Source organism: Falco naumanni, chromosome 12 (genome assembly GCF_017639655.2).
Source record: "Falco naumanni isolate bFalNau1 chromosome 12, bFalNau1.pat, whole genome shotgun sequence".
Taxonomy (NCBI): domain Eukaryota; kingdom Metazoa; phylum Chordata; class Aves; order Falconiformes; family Falconidae; genus Falco; species Falco naumanni.
Window position 1 is genome coordinate 15,349,749 of NC_054065.1, and position 25,692 is coordinate 15,375,440.

The 25,692-nt window shown below is 39.7% G+C and overlaps 1 long non-coding RNA gene across 1 annotated transcript in view; it reads right to left on the reverse strand.

Moving 5' to 3' along the window:
* Nucleotides 1–445: 445 nt before the first annotated feature.
* The window catches only part of LOC121096283, a 74,580-nt gene continuing 49,333 nt past the window's right edge, over nt 446–25,692 (reverse strand). The window contains exons 2-3 of the long non-coding RNA XR_005830438.1: nt 22,142–23,460; nt 446–15,043 (exon numbers count right to left, since the gene is read on the reverse strand). This is a non-coding gene — a long non-coding RNA (uncharacterized LOC121096283). The remainder of the gene's footprint in view (nt 15,044–22,141; nt 23,461–25,692) is intronic.

Consider the following 25,692-nt stretch of genomic DNA (forward strand, 5'->3'; position numbering starts at 1 on the left):
GTTTATGATCTTGAGGAAAACAACCAAAGTGATAAGGATCCTGAGTAATCACCTGAGGGTGTTTTGCCAAGTTATGTTCTATTCAGGGCAGATCAGCAGTCTTTTCACAATCTTGCAAAGTCACATTGATACTGGAGAAAATAATAAAAAAATCCCACTTTGTTTTATGGAAAATTGTAACTGGGAGGATTTAGTGTTATTTAGGATCAGTAGCAAAGCAAGGGAACAAAGTAATTATATGCTTAGTTGAAGACAGATTTAAATTCATATATCCTTTATCTTGAGCCTTGCAAAGCTTATTTTACTCAAACTTTTTATTTTTTTTTTTGCTTGTTAGTTGCAGGTCTTTTGATCCCACTGTGGCAGAAGTGTTGTTTGTCCTAGAGTGAGAACCAGATGTAGAAAGAGGAAAGAAAAAATGGAAGCAATACGTCATTAAGTGAATGATTCCATAAAATTTAATGGAGATACCAAGGTACATCAAAAGAAGACAGAAAATATGGAGAAAGTTAGTCACAGCATACGTTAGATAATGAAAAATCACAAACATCTTTTACCTTCACCCTTCTGAAAAAGATAAATTGGGTTCCAAATGGTGAGTATGTTTGCCACTATTTGGTAACTATTTTAGAAGCCAACAAGTAAGAATAACTGTATTATGTATTGGGGGTGTGTGAAAACTGAATGATTTGAAACGTTTCTAGTTTAAAACTAGATTTTCAAAGGACCTCAAGCTTAACTAAGCCTTCAGTTCACACTGCTTTTGATAGTACAATGGCATTTTTGAGGCACACATCAAGTGTCTTTAGTAGCTATGGCTACTTTTCTTGTGGACTCTGCTCCATGGTAGGGTTTTTTACACAGAACCACTTCCCATAGGGATGCTGGGAGGCATTCTGTCTTAGCGGTGTGATTATGGCTTACACAGCAAATTGTTCTTATTGGGGTTCCTGGTTGCACTGGGAATGAAACAGGCAATGTTTAGCATCATTTGAAGGATGCAGAACATTTTCTTATCTCCCTCCATACAGGCAGGTGTCCTGTGTGTGGAGTAAACCAAACTCTCTTTCTGTCTGCTTATCACCCCACCACCACCCCCAGGCTCCCGAGATGGTGTGTTTACCATACCATCCCACAATGTTCCCAAATACCAGGCAGCAGATCTACCTTTCTGTAGCCTGGGTAGCCACAGAATGCTAAAGGCAATAAATGCAGGAAAGCATACAATATGATGTCTGGATGCCCTCCTCATCCCTTCTTATTGCCTGAGCAACAATGTAAGAGCAAAGCACACTGTAGCACCAGTAACTCGGGTAATTCTTTTCATAAGGCTTGAGCACATGAATAGGATTACATTACTCATGTAATAATACCAAAGTCAGTGAGGCTATCAAGAAAACAGGTTCATTGAGATGCATCAGTTTTGCAAGACTAGCTCCAGAAAGCAAAAATATGGATAGACATGGATATTCTCAACTGGAAGGAACCAGAAACTCTGGAGTAATATGAATTAAAGTAACTTCTGCCCTAGCAATCAGCTAGCCAGGCATCACTACTAACACAGAATAGAGAACTCTCATAAAGAAATAATATCTAAGAGAGAAAGAAACTCTGAAACAAAGCTGCTGCATGGTCTTTGCAAAGAAAGGGTTTCCTGGCAGCTGCGCTCTCTCTGGCTCCATTAGGGAATGTATAATTGATGTAATAAGAATAATCTATTTGTTTGCATCTTAGGTTTAATGAGTGGCGCTGTGTAATAAAGACAAGAAAAGCAAGCCACCAAACCCCAGGCTGCTGCAGGGGATGCCTCCTGCACAGCTGCTGGTGGAGCTGCAGCCTGCTGGGAGCAACAGGGCACTGTGAGAGCAGGATTCTATCAGTGAGCATGTCAGGCTTCACATGACATTATGGCTCTCTTTTCATCCAATTATAGACAGTACAGTCATCAGGGCTATGGATGTTTGAAGACAGAGCTGGTATTTTGGCTGATTCAGGGACCAAATTGTTTTCTACTTACACTTCCATTCTGGTCAGGTCATCTGAGTTATTCTGCACTGGCAGTGATATAAGGGGGGTGGGACTCAGAGTCTGTGAGTGATGGTTTTGGAGTATTCCTCCTGTATTAACTTCTGAACACCCTCATGCTTGTGAGCAGCCTTACTCAAGCTTGCTCCAGCAGTACAGGCAACAAGCATAAATCGTCCTCTTTGCCAGTGTAGTACTTTTGTTTGAGGTTCTCAAAGAGCTCTGCAAAGCTTAGTAAGTTTCACAACTTTCAGTGTTACCCTTCTTAATGTCTGAGAAAGCTGGGAGTAAAAAAACATAAGACAGCATCCTCAGAGGTATCTTCAGCGGCCCTTGCTTCCCAGCCTGCGATGCAAGCAAGGTGGTTGTTCTGAGGTGCCGAGTCCTTAATCATCTCAATGGGATTCAAGAGCTCTCAGGCTGCTGCACAAACAGATGAGCAAGTTATTTGTAGCCACTTCAAGGTGGTACCCTCAAGTTCCTTGCTCTTGCTTTTGTGGTTGAGGTTTCTTGAAGGGAAAGGTTGAGAGCATGTTGAGTCAACAGAACGAGCTGGAAACGCATGGGTTTAACCTGAGTACTGGTAACACAAGAAGTAATACACATCCCTGCAAGCTTTTTTCTAACTAAACTGCTGGAAAAGCAACAGTGAGACAGAAGCTGTTCTCAAGCCAAAGGCACAGATCCTGCTGGGGGTGGTGTGGGTCACTACAATGTCCTGTTAAATGGGAAATATTTCCAGGGCTGCTGCAATATCTATGCTTGGTTCAGCAGAGCTATTCATTCCTCTGGTCCGGGCTCTGACCTGGCTCCCAATTCCTAGCCCTGCCTTAAAAATTACTTCTGGCCAGATACTTCTGTGAACAGCAATTTGTTTTAGTAATGCAGTTTCATTTCCATACCCCCATGACTGAGTTTTTAATCTCTTTTATGGCAAATTAGACTCACCCTCTACCCTACATATACTGGAAAATCCCAATATTCTGGTAGTTTTTATTGATGCACCACATCTGGCCATTGTAATCACGTGCCCTGGTCACCATACCAGTTTTTTTAAAAAACATTTTAAAAAATTCCTGGTATAGTACTTGGTCCATTGTATTTAAGGGTATATTCTCACTGCAGGACTAAACCATCCACAGCTTGTGCTTTTCTGATATTTGGATCTCATTGTGCCAGTGATTAATATGTGATCTGATACTCACAGATCCTGCTAAGTTGTAGAGTCTATGTGCTTTAGTCACTTTATAGACATGGGTTTCATATCAGTCTGGACTTAGTTTGGGTGGGGTTTCTGTCTTTTTTTTAAACTTTTATTGATTTATTTAGTTGCTCCTTTGCCTCATCTATAAAAGGTCATAATCTTCCGTTATTATTGTTTAAGACTGAATGTGAAAATATATTTTAACTTCTTCATGGGAGAAATACAATTGCTATACATGACTTTGCTTTCACTAAATGGTTCCAAACTATTGGTATTAGGAAGAGGTTAAGTGGAAGTCAAACTAACTGCTGAAAACCAACTTTGCTTTAGGGCAATATTGTTATAGCTGGAATAAATGGGCATCTTCATACAGTCATGGTGCCCACTGAGACTGAGACCATTTGCAAGGAGCTAAATGAAAATTTCTTGCTCTGCTGTCAGACTGCACTGGTGTTGCCAGAACTATTTGCCTTCATCTGTCAGCTAACTGGATTTATCAAGTTCAGGTAAAAAGACATGCAGTCATTTTTGCTGTGTTATGTCTGCGCAATATATTACCTGTCTAAGACTCTGCTGTCTAAGGCAGGGCACTGCAAGTGAATCAACTGAGTATTTTGTAGATATAGAGGAGTCATAGGATTTCATGATTTGATGCTGACTGGGTTCTCTCTCTTTCTCTGCCTATTTGATACATACTGGGTTACTTGCTGGGGTATGTGTCTTATCTCTGGTGGTAGCTACCAACAATTAGCTTTCCCCTCACTGAGATCACTGACCCTAGAAATGGAGCAGTGCAATTCACTGAGCAGGGGAAAATGATTTTGCTGACAGCCATTTTTGGTTGTGATAACGACAGACCAGGCGGAGATGCCTCATTCTAGTTCCAAGGTAATTTGCTTCAGGCCTTATAGCTTGCTGAGTTTTTCAAATGTCAAAGGAAAGTGAAGAATAAAGCTGTGTTAGTCTCCAAAAGCATGAAGTTATTTGGGTTGTTAGCATTACTAATGCTGTGAGCTGTTAGTGAGGTAGAGATGTGCATTTGTGACTTTTGCTGTGTCTCATCTGATTCAATCTGCATCTCTTACAGCATTCCACTCTTAGGAATTTCTGTGTGACTGTGGAAGATTAAAACACCTCTTCCTTGATAAAAGGTGTTATGAAAACATGTGCTAGTGCAATGCCAAGAGTAAGTGCTTTTCCATGATCAGAGCTTCTCCATGCAAGGGACTCCTTGCCAAAGGGTATCACAGGTAGAAGCAATTTACACAGGCTCAGTGGAAGATGGGAGAGGAACTTGGTGGAGATATTGATTGGTGGTTGCTAAATAAAGAAATCACAAAATGCACAGGAAATCCATAGACAAGTATTAGAGTAGAAAGTATCATCCTTGCTTGTCCTGGTCTCGCTTTTCCTGGGTTTCTGTTAGGGAACAGTGTTGAAGGCAGAATACTGGGTTAAACGTGTTCTGAAGCCAGAATATACTCATGTTCCTTCCAGCTCCCACCATACCCTGTCCTGCTCAATACCCCAGTCTTGCTCCATCTGGTCTAGGTTTTAGGATTCTGCAACTTTTCCAGTATAGGAATTTCCTAAGCCAGCCACTGTATTTAGCATTTCTGGTAACCTGTAATTTCAGCTGTTCCAAGCACCATACAAGGAGAGCCTTGAATGTTCACTGGGACACGCCATATCAATTTTATATCACGCTTTGTTTAGCAGAGGTACCTTTCTTTTCCTTTCTACTCGTTTCAGTCCTTCTTATCAACATGCCACTGTTTGGGGCTTTATCCATCCATGTAGTGTCTGGTTAACAGCCTTTTTTTTTTTTTTTTTCCCCTTTGTTTTGGGAATTCTCTAAGAACTTGCTGTTGCTACTTCATAAATTGAACAAAAAACGCCATTATTTTCCCCATAGTTATGACTTCTGAATTGTGTTTCGAATCAGTAGATAACTCATATATATTTTAAAAGCTTTTGAGAAAAAAAAAAATACAGTGAATCATTCTGTCATCAAAATACATCTGATCAGTTTTGGCATTGTAAATCACTGATCTTTATTCACATTGCAAACATACTGCTAGAGCTGCGATGCTAGAAATTAATATTCTAGACAGAATTTGTACAGGAGTGTAGGATTACAGATGTTACATGTTAAGATTGAAGCACACCAGCAACTTACAAGGAGCTTAAGGCTGGTATATTCAATGGTCTTAAGAACCGGGCACTGAGACAGCCCACAGAAGTGACTGGGCTGTCTTGATGCTATGGGGATACAGAGTCTGACAGTTTTATTTATCTGAACAATCATTTTTACTGAATGTGACTATTTTATATCGAAGCAATTCTCAGCATGGGTAAGAAGGCAGAACGATGTCTCTGTCCTGGCCTGGAATGCGCAGCCATAACATTGGTGAATATTTGGACTGTGCAAGTAATGACACCAATGTCAGTAGCTCTTCAAAATGAATGAGGTTGTACAGATCAGTTCTTAGACTCATCACAGCCTGCCACTATTATGTGCCGCTCACACCCTCTATACTTAAAACATCACCTTTGCATGTAGCCTACTGTGTCCATCAAGGTAGTGAGTTGAAGCAAATACAGCTGAAGCCAAAGGGCTAGAAGAGAGAAATCTGAGAAAAAAAAAAGTATTTTCAGACATAGAAGGTTAGTTCTGTATCCTGAAGAGGTCGTGGTAACATTATGAGTCCCACTTAAATGGTTTTAAGTGGGACTTTTCTTGATAAAAGATTTCTTGAAAACTTTTTTAGAGGTTCAAGGTCTAAAATCCCCTTTGCAGCACACTGTCGTGCGTTTTCTGAGAAATCAGTGTTTGGCTGTACAGTGCCTCTCCTGTCACCTCCAGATTGGGCCTTCACACTCATCTCACACACATATTTGTATCTGCCATCTTTGATTTTCACATGTGCAACAGTTTTGCTTGCCTACACAGTCCTTTATTTCTAAAGGTTTGTTGCTGAGCCACGTTACTGGGTGCGGAGGCTCCTTAAAAATACCCTGGGTGAAGTGCCTCTTCCTGCACCATGGGGCAGTATAGGGGAAAGGGAAGAGTGCAGCTGAGATGCTGGGGAAGAAGGATTTGTTGTAGCTTAAATTGGTAACTGTAAATGCATATACACCATTTTTATTTCTTATATATATAATTTATACATAAAGCATTGCATTCAGTTTTCCACTTAGAGAGAAAAAAGGGAAAGGAAAAAAAGCTATACATGAGATGGCACAAGAAAGAGGGGAAGAAATAAATTTGAAATAATGAATTACAGATGTGGTTGGGTTTTGTAAAGCACTTTGTATTTAGGTTGCTGTTGGGAGACAGAAATCATTGCCCAGAACAATAAATAGCTGGCATCTGCTTTACATTCTAATTAAAATTTCAAACATGCAGCTGGGATACATGTTCTCTGTAACCAACTGGCTGTGGTGTTTCAAGAGCTCTCTGATGAGATGAAAGCTGCAAGGATGTAAAGGATTTCATCTGAGTTATACCACCACCAGCCTGTCCTATCAGCCAGTCGTTGGTATGATCAATTATTTGTGTGGCGGTACCACATTAAGGCCCTAATTTTAATAGGAGCTCTGTAGGTATTACTGACTACACAAGACAGTTCGTTTCCCAGAGTTTACAGCTGAATGTACACTCAGAAAAAAACATGAGAGAGGAAACGAGCACAAGGAGTTAAAATGAGCTGAGACAATGTTGTTTTCCACGCTAGTCAGAGAGATACGAATGTAATCCAGAATATTAAATTCAGAGTCCTATGCCTTAGGTACAAGAGAACAGAATACATGTCAGTGCACAGTGCTTGGCTATGATACCGTTAATCTTGTGAAAGTGTTTTCAGAAGCAGCAATGACCTGAAAGACAACAGGGAAACTGCAAGAATGGTCCCTGGCCCCTGAGAAACTTCAGAATTATATCCATCGTGTACATGCATAAACTGTTTTTCTCAGCACTGATTTTTGTTCTTGCCTGGGAAGGTCTAGGTTGAAGCAGAGAGATTTACCTGGTTTATGCAACAATGGAAATAGGCAATAAGGCTCATTCACCACAAGAAGGGCTAGTATTAAACAGCATGTGTTGAAAATAAACATTTTAAAATCAGTAGGTTAAGATAATTTCTGCAAGAGTAGTAAACAAACTATGGAGTTTTGTAAACAGCTTATGTTAATATCTAATATCTCTTGAAAAAGAAAAAAAAAAAAAGACTAAAATGCTGGAGGACTGCCATTTGTATGATTTAGATATGTTGAAAGGGAAAAAGGAGATAGATGGGTAAACAGTAGATCACCTAGGCTGATTCAGTGATGGCTAAGTTAATGGAACAATTATTTTGGGACTTTTTAATGAAGCATCATAAAATAAAAACATAAATAATACCAGGCCACTTAGTTTTGTGGAAAGTAGGCCTTGTCAAACAAATCTTTATTCTTTTAGAAGAATTACAAAATTGCAAGTCATGTTAGTGAAAATCACTTTATTGATACAATGGATTTGTTTGATTTCTGCAGGGAATTTTATTTAGTGCTACATAGTATCTTGAGAGAAAAAAAATATGGAATGGACAGGGCACACTGTGGCCTGAAAAATGGAACGAACAGTGGATTAAAACTCTCACTAGCAGAGCTGAAAACACAATAGAGATTATCACCAAGCAAAAACTTCACTAGTAAAATAATTTATAGGTACAACTCTACTCCTTTTGGTTGATTGTTTTGGTATATTTTCCTGGCAAAATTCATCATCGGCATAGACACTTCAGAATGACAAAATTCTAAGGATGCTGTTAAAACTCATAATTTCTCTGAATTACTCTGACATGATGCAGAAGGTGAGATTCAATTCATTTAACAGAGAAATTAAAAAATCAGGTGCTATTTCAAGTATCCTAAGGAACTGGATTCAGCTGCTTGGGACTGGTAGATATGGCACAGGACATACAAGAAACCCAAACCTTTTAGAAGAGCGCCTGGGACCACGTGGGATGTGTCCTAGCAATCTGAACAGGATTACACACCCATGTTTAGGCAAGCAAATCCTACCACAACTAATGTCTGTCAGCTGGAGGTTTCTCTCCCCAGCCACGGCTCCTACTTACAGTTTGATACAGGGCTTGTAGTCTAACAGGAGAAGGTCACTAGCACCTAGGGATGCCCAAGGTGGACTCTTGAAATCTTCAGTGCACCCTGTGATTACTGCTTGCTAGCAAGAGAATACTCAGTGTTTGCCAGCCCCTTTGAAATCACTTTTAGCTACAAAGCCTTTACACTTAAAGAAGAGCCCCAAAGAATAGGGCTGGAAAAACTTCCCATGTGAACTTCAAGAAGTTTATTCTATGCAGTTTAGCAAAGCAAAGATTGAAGAATTACGTGACTATTTTTTTGAGGTCCTTAGACATGGAAAGCTTTGATAATGTGAAGATTTGCAGTTTTTCAGGCAGAGATATATTGAAATCCAATTTGCTGGAAGTCATAGAAATTCAAGCTCGAAATAAAACACATTTTTGAACACTAAGGTTAATTAAGCATTGGAAGATTTTCCATGGTGGAGGTGATAGATTTGCCACTGCCTAGAGTCTTTCAGGAAAAGCTTTAGTTTTGGGCACCTTTTAGTCCAGTCTCTAGGAAAAAAAATGCCATGGCCTCTGCGCAGAAATTTTCAAACTAGGTGATTATAGTTGTCCTTTCCGACAACAGAGCACATGAATTTATAAACAAAAGGAAATGGGCCCTAATCTTTCAATAAAGTCTGTTACTGAAAAATTTGTCCCATCTAAGAAATGAGAAATATTTGAAACCACTACAACAAAATCCTTCCTTGGAGGAATGTATGACTATTCTCTCAGCCCACATTTCTTGAGATTGCCTCAGTAGCTGTCAACATGGCATACTGCTCCTCTTTTTGATGAGCATAAACTTGGAAAAAAGTAAGGTCATTTGAATAACAATCTTAGGTAATGGAGTAAACACCTTTGCCCCTGTATTCGACTGCATGCTCAAGCACCAGTTTTTACTGACTGTTGATTTCTTCCCTTGTGCATTCTTATCCTTGTCAACATCACTGCTCAGCAAATGCATTTCCCCCTCTTCCACAATTAATCTCCCATAATTATCTTCTTTCCCAGGCATTTCTGCTGTTTCCAGAAATGCAAAAATGTAGCCAAACATTTCAGTGTTCCCTCATTCTTGAATAACAAAGAGGAAATGCGTTTCACCCCAGTTGTGAAGAATATTCGTGCTTTAAGGGCATGGGTCTGAGAGAGACATCAGTTGTAAAGAAGGGAGCCTAGCAGGAAAACCTGGATGGATGCCTTGAGAAGTAATAGGTATGACTTACTATCAAAAGTGCAGTAGGAGTTAGTGCTAGACATACTAAACCCATGAAAATACTAAAATTGAAAGGATTTCTGTGTTGAACTACAATTCTTGTTTATCCTTTTATCTTTATCAGTTGCCTTGTTCTTGCTTCTTGGCCATTAAGAAGACAACAGAGGTTTAAGATACACACCTGTGTCTAGATTTGTATTTCAGATCCAGGTTTGTATTTCAGGTTCTTCCCAGTGGTACGGACATTCAGCTGTGACAGTACAGTTCACTGTGTTGTATCACAAGGATGATTTATGACTGAAAGCTAGATTTAAATTCAGATCTCATGTTATTTCTGCAGAAAATATGAACCACTTCTGATTTTGCATTTTAAATATCTTCCATCTCACCACATGCATTTGATTGAAAACTGGATTTTATGAATATATGTATAGAATTTCTTTAAACATGTTGAAGTAAATTGACAGTGGAGGGCTGGAGAACCTGCTAAGTAGACAATGGACAGTACAACAGATTGATAAAAAGAGTAATTCTGGGAATTACACTGTTTAGTTTTGATGTAAGAACAGATTGATTCAGTTTAAGGGAAATGGTTCTTCATTGTGCTCACAGAAGTGTGTTTCTGGAGTAGCATCAAGGTTTTAGTTGCTTTTAGGTTGAGCTACTGCATCTATGAATGCTTGCTGCACTGTTTTCCTTTCAGGTCTTTCATTGGGATTTGTTAGCTCTGTACTGGCCTGGTGATCCTCATGCTCTAAAAAGAGTGCTTCACTAAAAGAGGCTTCTTTTCCACAACTTTGTATATGATGTTAGCCAGCTGCTCATCACCAGTACTTGTCTTTGCAACTTTGAATCCTGGCTAGCTGTCTTGAAGCAGGGATTTGTACACTGCTTAGCTGTGTGTCCTATGTCTTATTTTCAATCCTTTTTCCCATCAACAGCTCTTAACTAGCCCTGTGGCACCTCACTTAGAAAACTGATATTAGGAAAACTTTTAACATCACTGAGGCTGCCCAGTGGAAACAGAGAGGAGAGATAACCTGAAACTGAATCTCAGGCTGCATAGTATCAGGGTTTACATTACTTAGCTCATGAAATCTTAAATCACAGACCTCAGTCAAACTGCCCAATATTCACAGCTTTGTGGGGCAGTGAATATAGGAGAGGAACATCGGTACACACTTTGATTTCTTATGATGAATGCCTCTTTAAAGGAATAAATGGGTGAACCAGGTAGTAGATGTGTATGGTATGTATGGGTAGATAGCTAAAAGAATGTTAGGAATCAATGGATGACTAGCTAGATGGATGTATACTGCTGCACATACTGAGATAGTGTGCTGACTACAAAACTATTTCAGGAGAAACTGGCAAGTTTCTCATACAGTGATCTGAAGTTCTGCCCTTTGTGTCAGCTGAACAAAAACAAAATAAAAAAAGGAGATATCTCAATTAAAGGCCACAGCAGCTTTAAAGGAAATGTGCTGATTTCAGTAAAAGCAGCTGAAATGCTCTCTACCATGTGGAGGAGGGTTTTGGCATGAATCCTGCAGCCTGTGGGAAGAGAGTGCCGTCAAACTTTGCACCTCCACAGAAAGATAAAATAAAGTGTAGTTTAAGCATTTAAAAAACACACTACTCTTCTTATTTTTCACATGTAAAGAGGTGCTGACAGGTATGGAGCATCACAGAGAAAAGTCTTACCAGCACAATCAGTGCTAAGTGGTTGTGCTTTTTATTTACATTTCCTTCATTCTCTTCTTTCTTTTCCTTGCAAAAGACTAAATTGATTACCAATTTTTTTCTGATAAGCTCCATCTTTCACTACAAAATCGAGATAGGAGTTCATGCCTTGATTTTAAAATATTTTTTTGCTGCAAGTGTGGAGTCATCACTCTTCTTTGGTAAGACTTTCAATTTTTACTTTAATGAAATATGTCTTGTTATATCAGAGGTGAAGAAAAATCAGTCCTAATTTTAGCCAGGCACGTTGAGCCCAACAGATGAAAAATATGAGCTTTGAACAGACTTGTGAATTCCCCTGAAAACTTTCTAACTTACGTATTCTCTGTCACATTCAAATTTTAGAGTACAATTTCATCCTTCTTCACTGAATTACGTACTTTAAATCATTTCAATTGGTTCATCTTTAATAAGCATCATTATTTCTACTACATGCCTAGAAAACTAAATTCTTTTGAACATAAAAAGGTACCTTTTAGTGTTTTCAGATAATTCAATCCTGGTAAAGGTTTCACAAAATCACAGAGTGGTTGAGGTTGGAAGGCACCTCTGGAGGTCATCTTGTCCAACTCACCTCCTCAAACAGGGATACATAAAGCAGGTTGGCCAGGACCATCTCCAAATGGCTTTTGAATATCTCCAGAGATGGAGACATCACCACCTCCCTGGGTAACCTGTGCCAGTGCCTGATCACTCTCACAGTCAAAGTGAGTTTCCTGATGTTCAAAGGGAACCTCCTGAGTTTCAGTTTGTGCCTGTTGCCTGGGCACCACTGAGGCTCTCTCTTCTTTGCACCCTCACTTCAGGTATTTATATACATTGATAAGATCTCCTCAAGAGCCTTCTTGTTTCAGGCTGAGCAGTCCTAGCTCTCTCAGTCTCTCCTCGCAGAGGAGATGCTCCAGGCCCTTAATTGTCTTTGTGACTGTTTGCTGGACAGCAGTTTGGACCCCTCCACAACAGACTTGGCTTTTTCTGCTGCACACAGTCTTTCATCATTACCTCAGCAGGCCTTGCCCTCCCATTTCCCACTCTCCCTCTTATGCTATGTTCCACATCACACGTGCTTGATATCATGGTATAAAACCCATGCATTTGGTATGCCATAATGTTGCAGGCACTTTGGATTGATAAATCACACATGCGAATAGAATTATCCCAAAGGTGTACACACAGAGGACTCATGAATATATGGGGCTCATAGTAGGTGAAAAAATAAGCTGAGGTTTCTCCAAAAGCTGGCCGTGCTGTGCAGTAAGGATAAGAGCCAGTCTACAGTACTATGCCTGGCTGCTCAGGATAGCTCCCTGAGACAGGTGCCTTTAGCGATGTAGGCATAGCTTGAATGGAAAAAGTAGTCCTCAGGGATGTTAAATCAGAGCATGACCTTTCAGCAGATGGCAGATTTTTTTATAGCTGAGCTCTGTGTCACATAGGAGTAGAAAAACTCAGCTATTGCTTGTGCTGAGAACTGCTAAAGCTTCACCATCAGCGAGCCCCTCTGTGGCAGAGTAAGTGAAGGTCAGATTTCCGTACTGTGTCAGCTCTGGGACAAGGTCACAGTTCCATTCCTGTGCCACTGAATTTCCCATGGTGCAGCAACAATATTTGGAGGTCCTACATAAATACAGGCAGTAGAAGGTTGAAAGAAACTTGCAGATGCTGAAGTGGACATTAAAATGTAAATAGCAAGAGAGAGCAGTTTGTAAGATGAGGCTGAAAAATATATATGATGATTATAGAAACTGATGTAATGAAACATGACAGGGTGGGGCCCCAGGGCTGAAATAAACTAGATTCCACTCTTTAAACTACATTATTCAGGAGCAAAGATATGGAAAATGGGAAAAGTAATGCAGTAATAAAAATGTTTTGGAAAGTGAGACAGGGTGAACTAACAGTCTTTTACCCCACATGAATTTCCTGCCAAGATCTTTGAATATGAGTTTTATCTTGGCCTTGTTTATTTCAAACTTGTTTAAATTTTGAAAGGATTTGTCGGTTTTTTTTTTTTCTTTTTTTTTTTTTTTCTTTTAACTGAGTAGAATATGTAAATAACCCCAACAAAGAAGAAATTATCATCAGCTGAAGCATATATGGAGAACTTGTATTACAATGTGATCTGAGTGCTTGCATTCCCTTCAAGCCCCTTTGCAATCCACCCATGGATAAGTGTGTACCTTCATGCACAATCATGCAGACGTGTTTCTGCTTAGATGTTTCAGGGACAGACACTGCAGCAGTCTGAGAGCAAGGAAAGCAATGCAGAGGTCTGCCCTCGCATGGGACAAGGACATGTGCCCTACTGACCAGGGCTTACCACCAACATCGGCAAGGGTCCAGTCCCTCCACCTCACTGCTCCTTCTGCTTTGCTCTATAAACTTATGCTTTTGTGATCACAGATGTGTTATATTTATGACAGATCTGCTTATAAGCATGGCTGTGTTTATTATACGGCCCAAATTTGCTGCCATGGAAAGGACTTAAAAGCTGGTCTGGCCTACAGCCCGGTAATGAGTTGCATCAATCAGTTTCAATAACACTCTGGAATCAAATACACGGCTCTCAGCATGCAGGGCCAGCATTAGTGTGTTTATACACCCATGAAAGAGGTACAGGCCTTTTTATTTCATTGACTGGGAAACTGAGTCAAAAGACATCAGCAGCCTGATTCTGTTGCCATGGAAGTTGATAGCAAAAATCCCTTTTACAGTCACAGAAATGAAAGGTTGAGTGAGAATTGATACATCTCAGTAGAAATGCCAAATCTGTTGGCTCCCAAGCTTTTACAATTAAGCCTATCTTTTGTTTCATTCCCTGTTAGGCACCAATGGTCTATCATGTTCAGTACTTTCTCTTGCACATCTGTGATGCTTCAGAAGCAAGTGACTCTTTTATCTGTAATGAACTGATAAAGATTTGCAATCCTGTATATTGGAGGAAAGGAGGTAGAAGTGGTCTTCTTTAGTGAACAGGATTTACTCTGGGGGATGAATTTAGGTTAACTTAGTATAGGCAGGCATTATTTGACACATATTACTGATGATAGAGATATTAAACTTCTAAAATCTGACTTCTCTAAATTCTAAAAAGATGGTGTATTGGATATATATTCAGTTACTGATATTCAGCACAAAAGGTCAGACAGCACTGTGTGGAAAAAAATGTGCCTTCCTTGGATTAGCAGTACTATTCTTTAATTTATTGAAATCACACACGAATCAAAAATTATAGGTAAAATTAAAGGAGTGAGAAGTCATCACTCTGCAGTAGCCCTCTTCATCAACAAGTTGCCATCTGAACATAAAAGGACTCTGCTGTGTCAGAGCAGATTAAACCCTTTGCTCTTTTTCCTCTTTTGTTCCAAGTACAGCGCCGGTACTGTGCATCCAGCTGTTTGAACAGAGAGGATTAACCTTCTCCTGGGGCCAGTTACACAGCCCAGCTATCTGCTGTCACTGCAGAGCTGCCAAGGAGCCCAGCCAGGGACACATGTGGCAGGGTCCTGCTGTAATAAGCATCCATGTTTCAGTTGAGGGCTCCTGCTGGTTCCCAAGATGTGGGTTTGGGTAGCACACACCAGCTGTTCTGCTCTCGTGATGATTTCTGGCTGCTGAGACTCAAGGCTGGTCACTCCGCACTGGCAGCCCATATGAGGAAGCCACAGATCCAGGTGTGTTGAGGTCAGGTTGTCTTTCACGGGGCTCTGTGCATCAGCCTCACTATGGGTCAAAAGATGAACACGTGAACGCTGCTACCTGGGGCTCTACCAAAATTCTGAGCATTGCTGAGGCCCTGGATCTTCAGTCTCTGTTCCTAACTATGGGATCTTTCAGGCTGGTGCTCTAATGGGCCTCAAACACCAGTGGTTTGAGCCCCAGCTTATACATGATGATTATCCCCGCCACACTTCCTATGTCAGTGGTAGAAACATGGCAATGATAAAGGAAGAGTGATTACAGTCACTGCTGTAATCTCTGTATGTCTGATCAAAATTCACTTGCTCTTCCTATTTGTACAAGGCACTGAAATACGGTAACACAGAACATCTGAACAAATGTTTACTAGACTAGCCACTGGTAAATGTGCAAGCAAGAAATTTTGAACTGTTCGGGGAACCATCCTCACCTGACAAATACATGGACAGGAGGTGGACATTTCTGGAGGTTTACTGCCTGGGGGAACCTCCCAAATCCATAAAGAGTGTTTGGTTGAAAAATCAAGGAGAGGCAGTGAACGTTTTCCTTTCTCACTGTCCCTCCAGCAGTGCACCCCAGGACCAGAGGTCATAAGTTGTCACAAAAATCAGTGTAGTTTTCATTCTGTTGGCTGCAGATGGACATTTTTTAGTCAAACATTTATTCTTTGACTTTTCTTTTGAGTGCTGAGGGAGGATGGAGAGTGGGGAGAAGGGCAAGGGAAATAATGTGCTGAAAAATGTCTATTTAATTGTGGGAAGAAGTCCTTGAAAATTAAAAGGCAGTATTGAAAGTGGTCAATTTTAGGAAAATGACCTTGTTACTTTGGAAATATTTCCCAGCTACATTTCATATTGTATCAGGATATGGTGAAGCATGACTACAATACAAGTTTGCAAATAATACCTTGAACTGCAGCCACACCTGTAATGGTGAATGCTAACACATTTTGAAGGGGGTGTTAAACTTTAAACCTATTTGTAACCATTAGAGAGCAAACTGAAACATAACAGAAGACTGCTCCCAAATCTGCTTGCAGTGAGCTGCTTCTGTAGCTTCCCCAGAAGACTCTGTCAGGTGGAAGGTTTGGGTCTGACTGAGTTGTTCTCGTTTTCTTAATTATGGCAATGATTGCAAAAATCACTTTAAATAAGAAATCAGGAGTCACCTGCATGCTTATATTTGTGTTTTTCCATGTGCACTTGCTGACCCAGATCTCTATTTTTTCAGTGCTTTTCCCATGCATAGTAATAACAGGATGCTCATGTTCATTTCTGACATGTTTGAAAACTGGAAGATGCTGGTCCACGGTAATCTAAGCATAATGGAGCTGTCAACCATGGGTTTGCAGTCATTTCTCTTAACACTGTAAGAAAGAATGCCCCACTGAGAATACGGGGATTGTATGTATCAGCACCCATAAAATATGCTGATTATTTTCCCACTGAAGAAGAGAAGTGCTAGTAAAAAAAAAGAGATTCTTTATCTAGAATCTGCACCAGAGGATTTTAAAGGGATTCTGTCTCAGTTACCCTGCAATCATAAATTAAGACTATGGATACCATGAAATATTCAATCAATCTGTTGACCAAAGGTTATTGATATGTAGGGCGAGGATTACTGTTATTTCTTTAGAGCTGAAAGCTGTTATATATCTAGTGATGACAGCAGTTACATAAAAAGAAAAGACAAAGAGGGAAAAAAAAAAAAAGAGATGAAGGCAAACCAAAACAGATACGACCAATCTTTCGAAACTGATGGGAATATTGTCTTTCCGATACTTGAATTATGCATTATGAACACTTCATCTGATGCATTTAGCCCACACTCCCATTTTTAATTTCTGAATCATGGCAAAACAGTCTCATATTTCACATTATTCGCAGATAACCTAAAACCACAATATTAAAGTTTTGCTAGAAGCTCCTAAACTTCTGGATCTTTTCACCGCTACTAACTCTACTATCAGCATATGCATCCAGAATGAAGAAAAGGACTTTTTCTTAATGTGCCAGGCATCCAAGCAGTCAAATTCACTAAGGGTTATCTCACATGCAACTACTGGCTTGTGGAACATGACTGAGGAAGCACTCTAACAAAAAACACTTGCCCATGGTTCTGTGAACTGCAACAGTTAGACAGCCACCCACCTTTCTGGCCTTGCTGCAGCCTATTGCCTCAACTGTTTCATTACCTATATAAAATTTTGATAACAGAAAAATAGTCCCAGCTGTTACAAAAGTGTTCTCCCTGGTTTGAAAATGGAATGTTTTTGTATAAAAAACAGGTACATCCTGCTGCCAGGCTCTGGTTCAGAAGAAGTAAAGAATCATGCCAGTGGCACAGATGGGGCTGGACAAATTCAGAATGTACGTGGATGGTTATTTGTAACTTAGTATGGTTTAATGCCAATATCATATGAATAGGTACACGGATCAGAATAGAATTATCACTTCCCACATTTGTGAGGTCTGACACCACATTTTTAAAATCTAGCCTAAAATAATGCTGATTGAATTTTTTATGTGGAGTTCCCAATTACTTGCCTAGAATATGATTGCCACGTTATCATTTCACTTTCTTCTTCTTAAGGTGCTTTGCTCTACATCAGATGAGTACCAAGTACATAACGCTTATCTGAAAACGTGGCATTTGAAAAAAAATGGACTTAATGTTCAACATGACTAGAGTTCTGGGCAGTTTCTGAGTGAACCAATTATCGTGGTAGAATCTTTCTCACAGTATTTGTGCTTCTTCTGGGTTACAGTAGAAACCAGAAGTTCTCAGAGGTGGGGGGGAAATATCCATACATCATTGTGACTGACCATGCTGACAGTGCTGATCGAATCTATCAGGACTTGAGTAGGGAAAGTACCCAGACATAGAAGGCAACAGAATATAATTGTATACCTTGAGTTTTGTTTGGATTTACATGCTCTGCTGAGCTGTACATTTGCTGTACAAATGGAGTTCCTATCTCTCTTGTCCTTGTGTTGTACTCAGTAGGATTCCAGACAAGGGCCTATCGATTATGTTTTAAAATCACCATGATATTATGAAGAGCAAATAATAAGACAGAGTTATAATCATAATTAAAAACCTATTTTTTTTCCTTGAAGTACTTTCGTTTAAATTCAGTTGAGCTACACAGAGCTCAGTTGGGCCTATTATTTCCTATTAGATTTTCTGGCAGAGCTAGGATGTCATACAAACACTTGAAAACTGAAAAGAACACAATTACTACATGCCAGTTCTGTGTTCTAGAGACAATTGGGCCAATCACTCTGAGTCAAGCCTGTAACTAAGCACAGTAAAAGCAAAAGAACTGCAATGAAAACCTAGCAGTTAATTTACTATGTAGAAGTAAAAAGCAGCCAAGCTCATAAGTCTTCCTCAAATTTACTATCAAACAAAAACGACGTGTACTGTACTGGAACGAACTGGAAGTACAAGAGCTCTATCAGGTCAACACTGCAAGACTTGCAGAGGACACGTGTGTTGAACAGGTATTTGAGGGTAGACACCAGCAGAAATCCTCTCTGTATACACACATTTTTTGTACATTATGCATGTGTTTGTTTACAATGCATGTATATACATGTACTTATACACATATATACAAGTGTTTATATAGGTGCATATTCTGAGTTCTTTGTCTTCGAGCATTTTATACCTTGCTGACTTACTCCAATGAATTCACAAGCTCTGAGAGCAGAAGCAGGGCAGGAAGAAGCAAATTTATTACAATGCTCTCTGATTTCTGTGCAGTTTCTTGTGGCTGTGAATACAGTCATCAGAACAAAAGTCTGCCTGAATTCATGGCACGTGTTGCTGCTGACTGCAGCAAAAACCAACCCTTGAGTGACTGCCAGCAAGACTAAGCATGGGATGAGCTTCCTACCTGTACCTAAAAGGTTTTCATTATCAAATGTCTTCATTTAATTAAAACAAGGGGGGAGAGCAAAAGGTCTAACTAATAAAGTAGCTGCATCCCCCTGTGCTTCCAGCAAGCCCAGCTGCTCACACAGACAAGCATAAATTCCAAACCAATTTTTCATTAACAAAATTTTCCATTCCAGCTCCACTGATGTAGAGGTTTCCACTTTCAGGCCCCTTACTGTGTTGCAGAGCTTATTATTAGTTATTATTCATCTGTCCTCAATTCAGTGATCGGATCAGTCTGTTGCTGCTTTAGGAGGCAGAGATTCTAGCCAAGCTTACTGAGAGAAAAATATACAGCAGGCAAACAGAACCATTGCATGAAGTGCTTTTCCTGTGGGCTGCCAACCTCACCCTGACATCCTGCAGATCAGGAATAATTTTCAATCAAAAAAGACAGGCCCATTGCAGATGAAGCCTGAGACATACAGAATGCAAAGTCACACCGTCCTCATCCTTAGCTGAGCTGATCCTGAACACTTTTCAAAGACACAGGTGACTGCAAAGTACAAAGTACCACCCCATCAGAATTTCCACTAACATCCTTCATAATTTTTCCTCTCACAGTGCAAGCAGCTAAGAAGGTGTGAACAGGAATATTTAGTTCTCAGCAAGGCAGAGGGGAACTGTCCCAGCAACCATTACTTGCTGGTATGGAAAGGCTAGATACTGCTGGCAACACTGAAAACAAAGAAAGAAAGAGAGACACGTGTCAGTCTTGCATATATACTGATTCCAGCCAGGTGTGCTTTACAGTGAATAAGAAACTCCTCAAGCAGGTAATCTCTGCTCAGCTTTTCAGGGCTTGAACAAGCCTAGGTCCATGTGTCTGCTGTTTCTGCTACAAGGAATGCCCTTTGCAGAAATAAAAAGGAGAAGGCTGAGGTGGAAATTGTCACAGAAGTGTGATGCACAACTGCTTTTAGGAGGAAGTTTCCTGAGGTTCTGCCTGGCCTTGGGAACAGGGTCGTGTCTGCTCCCCTTCATCTCTCCTTCCTGGAGAGCTGTTCAAAACACCCCACGTGAAACAGTGTGACTTCCAAGGCAGCCAGCTGGGAAGCTGGGCTGCAGTCTGAAACAGGAGCCAGATGCAGGTGACATGCAGATAGAAGGTCCTATCTTGTGTAGTCTGGCTGATCTGGCAGTGCCCATGCAAAGTATGGAAGCGTGCCCCTGCCTGAACCGCCTCTAGCTGTACATTTTGTGATCCAGAAGTGCAAAGACCTAACAACAGCAGAACCATACCCTCAGTCTACATCTGGGTAAAACCAGACAGAATAGATAGATGAGTAAAAGTATACTCAGGTCACTAAACATGATTAGATTAATGAGGTGCAAACACAATTTTATACTTCTGAATGCCTAAACCATGCCTAGTTAAATGTCTGTATGCTAAACACTACGCTTTTTCCAGGTACTTGCTGAGCGCAGAGATTTGGACTAAATATCAAAAGTAAAAATAATCAGGGGTAACCTGCAGGCCTGACAGAGCAAGTAATGGACATAATCAGTCTGCATTTTTTGGCTTCACCAAGAGCCACTCAAACTAGACAAGGACATCCATTTGAGAACATTAATAAGTTTTGACGTGTCAGCCACAGATCGGTGATCACAACCGTGCTGATCCATGTTGGCTCACACATCATCATTAATCTACCTTACTGTTTATTTATTGGATTATAAAATAACTTATAAACTTAAATGACTTGTATTCCCACATGTTGAAAAACTGTCCACTTCTGGTCCTTTCAGCTGGAAAGGGTATTTATCAAAGCCAGGAATCGTTCAAAGAAGGACAACAGGAATGACTGAAGGGATGGCATGGCTGCACTAATGGAAAACACTAACATTTGAGCCTGGAAATAGTGAGCACAAGCCTCCAGAACAACCCCTCATCATATTTGACAATACATACCCATGTCTCAGTTCTACTGGAAGCCTTAGCACTTGGCTTAGCATCCCTCACTTTAAATGTAAAAAGAAACTTCCACTGAAGTTCAAATGTGTGGCCTGAAATGCCTTGTTATGAGGAACTGAGCAGAAAAACCCAGGCAAAAACTCCTGTATGTGGGAGGTAGATATGAAAGTAATTCTCTGCTGTTTTCAGCCAAGGGAGAGCTGGGTACCTGCTACTTTGCAAACCCACAGATTTCTGAGATTATCCTTTGATGAGCAGACGTTTTCTTTAAATAGCATGCTGGAAATTAACAGTTCTCAGAAAACTCTTTTGACAAAGTCCCTGATAAAGTTTCTTTCTTAACCCTTGAGCTGCTGACTTGGAGTGATTAATATAATGATAGGAAAGGGAGGGCCTGATATAATGATTTCCCCCATGGTTAATAACCTCACGTGGCAATGTAAGAGTGGGAGACAGTATGCTTGTGATGTGGGAGACAGTGGATAAATTTTGAGCTCAGAGGCATCTTGTTATAGCTATTTTCTCTGTTCCAAGGCAAATTTCAGGATGTTTTAAATTTTTTGCTGTCCTGAATTATGACAAGTGCAACATATGCCTGTGAAATAAAATTCAGGACAAAATCTTGTTTTTATTCAGTCCTGCTCACAATGAATTCATTTAAATGTTAAAACAAAAAGGAGTATTCAGTTATGTAGTTCACAAAATCTCACATAATTTGACAAGTTTGTTTTCACTACCTGTTTTAAAATCTTAAATTCTTCAGAAAGAACCTTTTCTGGAAAACAAGAATTAGTATTTCCCTATGAAAAGGGAAAATTGTTTCATTGAAAATGATGTGCTACAATGGAGAAGAGGCTAAAATTCCAATTTTTGAATGAAAGCATTTCATATTCTTGCAAACCAAAGCACAGTCATCACTTCCACTGTAAGAGGCAAGACCTCTACATGTTAATCAGCGTAATCCCATATCTTTCAATGAAGCAGTGTGAATAATGTTGACAGCAAATCACAGCCCTGGTATTTAAAGCAGAATTTCCTGCCACAAGTAGATCAGACCTTGGCTCTATTAACATATTTTCCGTGTCTCCTTACACTTTTTCCGCATCAGCCATTGCTATACATCTTAGTCCTGAACTGTAATCACCATGGATTTCATCACAACATAGGTGCTGCTGATTCTTCTCAATGTGTTGCATAACAATATTTATCACTTTCTTTAATCAAAATGCAGTTTAGTCTTTAAAAAAAATTCCATGGGTACTTACCCTGCCTGATGAAGATCCATACCTCATCTTCCGTAGTGTAGTGTTTTCACAATGTTTTTAATTCACAAATAAATACAACCTAGGCTAAGCTTTGTTCCTTTATTCCTTTTATTTCCTCCTGTTTTATTTGTTTGCTCACTTGCATGACTGTGGGTGAGAGCACCTTTGGGTTTTATCTTTAATTTTTCCTCTGTGATCATCTCATGGACCACTTTCCAATGTCCATGTCTCACAGACTGCCATCACTCCATAACCTCCAAGACAAGAGTCACTGATGTGTAACACTGCAGTGCTGTTATTTTTTACCCCTGAGGACTGTATTTTCTGTGTTCTTTTTCATCAGGTTTTTCTTCATAAAAGTAAATCATCTAAGTCCAAGGTCTTTTGCCAGTGTTGTTTCACTGAGTTTTGGAGGATTTTACTGGCATAAATGGGAGCAGAACACTGTCTCTAATTGAGAGAGACAGGCAAGTCTATCTGTTCTCATAGAAAGGCAAACTGATGAAAAGCTGCCATCAAATAATGTGTACTGTCCAAAGTCTGGGCTGTGTCAATAATATCTGTTCTTCCAAAGCTGTTTCCTTTATTATTCTCTCCCATCTTCAACCACATACATTGTCAGTAGAAAAATGCTAGAATAGCATTCAGTATAAGAGAAAAATACAAAGGAATACCTTCTTGTAGCACAGTCATAGCATATTGCTAAGAACAGAAGGACCAGACTTCCTAAACGAGCTCTGCAGATGTCTTTGGCAGCTGTATTGCCAGAAGCTCTGAGGACCTGTTGGGTTTGCAGGCTTCAAGACAACCCTGGTGTGTATGTTCCTCAGGGCTGTAGGCTGTGGAGGTGGAAGAGAGCAGAGGGGAGGGCAGTCATTTGCTTAGCTATGTTTCAGCCCAGGTGCTGAAGGCTGTACTATGCTACCCTGCTCCCTGGATAATCTGTTCCTCAACATAAACATAGAAACTGAGGACTTCTGAAAGCCTTGGGAATTCATCTCTTGTTTTGGTATTTACAAGGACTCTGGCTGAATCCAGAGCCTTGGTTTCTCTGTGTAAGTGATGGATATGGATCTGGCTCCATTCCTCACACTGTTGCATCTCAACTCAGCTCCTGGGCTCTCTTGTGCTAGATTTTATGTTCTTTAATATCTCGTGCTTTGGCAATCACTATCCGTTGATATTTTCCCACCATATTCCCCAACAAGAAGCTTTCTTCAGGTTATTTTCTGTGCCTCTTAAATGTAAGCACTGGGATGGGGAAATTCAGTTTGCAATAGGTGTACATTGGGGAGGTCTGGGACAGTCACAGCCAGCATCTGAAATAAAAAGAAACTCTGATGGAGAAAACTAGGCAAAAAACGGAAAACAAAAATTCTATGCACACTGTATGTAACACCAGTTGTACTGCAGCTGCAATTATCCTCAAGAGTACATTAAAAAGCTTGGGACATTGAATTACAAATACATAATTCAGGCCATTCTTGTAAGTGGGCCTCACTGTAATATTATGCATATTAATTCTCTCAAGTCTCATCACAGCTCCAGTTTATTGAAAATAGCTTGCTCTCTAGAAGCATAACTAGATGATATTTCTGTAGAAATATTTATTCCAAGATGTATGTCTTTATTATATAGAGACAATCAAACAAAGACAGCATTTACTGAATTCACTAATTAAACTAGTAGTGTTACCGAAATCTCGGAATGAAGAACTTATCGACACCAATGTGATGTAGATAAGCAGACACTTCTTTATTGACGGCCGGGTGCGTGAGCGAGTCCTCTCGCGATCAACGCACGCCAGGTCCTAAAAGCAGATTCCATATATAGAGCTTATTCATACATATTCATTAATTATTCATGCATAATCATAACATTTCCCAAAAATCATTAACATATTCTCCTCCTATATCCGATTCTGCGCAGTAAAGCTTAGAAAGGTCCAGAAATGGGTCTGGGGTACGATTTGGGTAGGTGGTATATGAGTCGGTGGTCGCGATCTCCCCCTGCCGGAATTACCTTTTACTAAAGTTCACGGTTTCTTGGCAGGTAACTACAAGCTGTTCCAGTCGACTCTCCCCAGTTCCCATTAATCCTACATTCTGACATCTCAATATACTTTCTTTATACAGAAGACTAGTTAGATACAAAGGAACCTTTCAACCCTAGAGTTATTACCTATGTTTTAACAATAGTTCCAGGCCCTTCTTCTAGCCTTGATACAGGACGTACAGAAGATCTCATAACAGCTTTTACTGTGCAACTATAAGTTTCATTAAAAATATTTCTTATCCTCCTATATTTCTATTCTATAAAATAACTCTATAAAATCAGATAATCAAACCAATAAAATCAATTGATCTCAACTCTTTAACAAATCGACAACATTTCCCCCCTTTGAAAGTGTTGAAAATCATTATTTCAATACTTTCACACTATTTACATGTCATTTGTTTCAACATATTTTGGTGGTGGTGGGCTGTATCTTGGTGGACTAGTAGGCACTTTTCTCATAATCATACAATTGACAGCAATCCTATTGATAAACTGTTTTTTTTTTTTCAAACATGCATATACTAACATGATCATCAAAAAGACAATCAATAACAAAAACAAAGTTTTGATTATGGATTGTATCCAAGAGCTCAAGTTCCATCCTAATTTATTAAAAAATTTTCCAAGCCAATCTTCTGACATATCCTTTTGAATATTTTCAGTTTCTTTTTCAATTTTTCCCAATAGGTCCAGATCATGTTCCACATCCTGAGTGACATTTGGAATGTGGATACAACAATGGTCCAGTTTATCCTTGAGATATCCACACACTCCATGTTCTTTAAATAGGAGCATATCTAGTGCCATTCTATTTTGTAAAGTCATTCTGGAAGTTGCTTGTAATTGCATGTTCAATTCCTTAAACCCCTTTTTAGTAACGTTTGCTAATTTTTCCACTTGACCAGTTAACTTATAAAGCCATGCTCTGTTCCTATATGATGCTATAGGATTTAAAAGTGATTCAAGTGCCCAACCAATTTTCACTCCTGTAGAGGGTTCATTCCAATTATCATCATTTGTCTCGGATCTCTTTGTTCGTTTTAGTTCTAAATTTTCTAGGGATCCTTTAAATGGTGATTTCTTCAAAATCGGACACAATGTTGGCATGCATAAAGTACTTTGTTTCACTTTACCATCTAATAGTAGATGAGTTGTCCAGGTTCCATTACTCAATGCCCAAATTAAATGTCCTAGACTTCAAATAATAGTTTTGCTACAACTAAACAAAGTTCCTTTCCTAACTATAAAAGTGCTGGTTAAATTGAGAGTGTTCTTAAGACCTCGACAAAAACAACCATATTTTAAAACAGTGTCCTATGGAGAAATTCTTTAGATTACTAAGTCTGCATTACTGCAATCATACAGTTTTTCACATTTCCACCATGGCACTATTTTATCTTCCTTTTCTCTCAATGAAGTTGACCTATCGTTGACCCAGGGTAATACTGAAAAAAACTTTTCCATCCCAGGTAAAACACCAAAAAGTTCTTGCC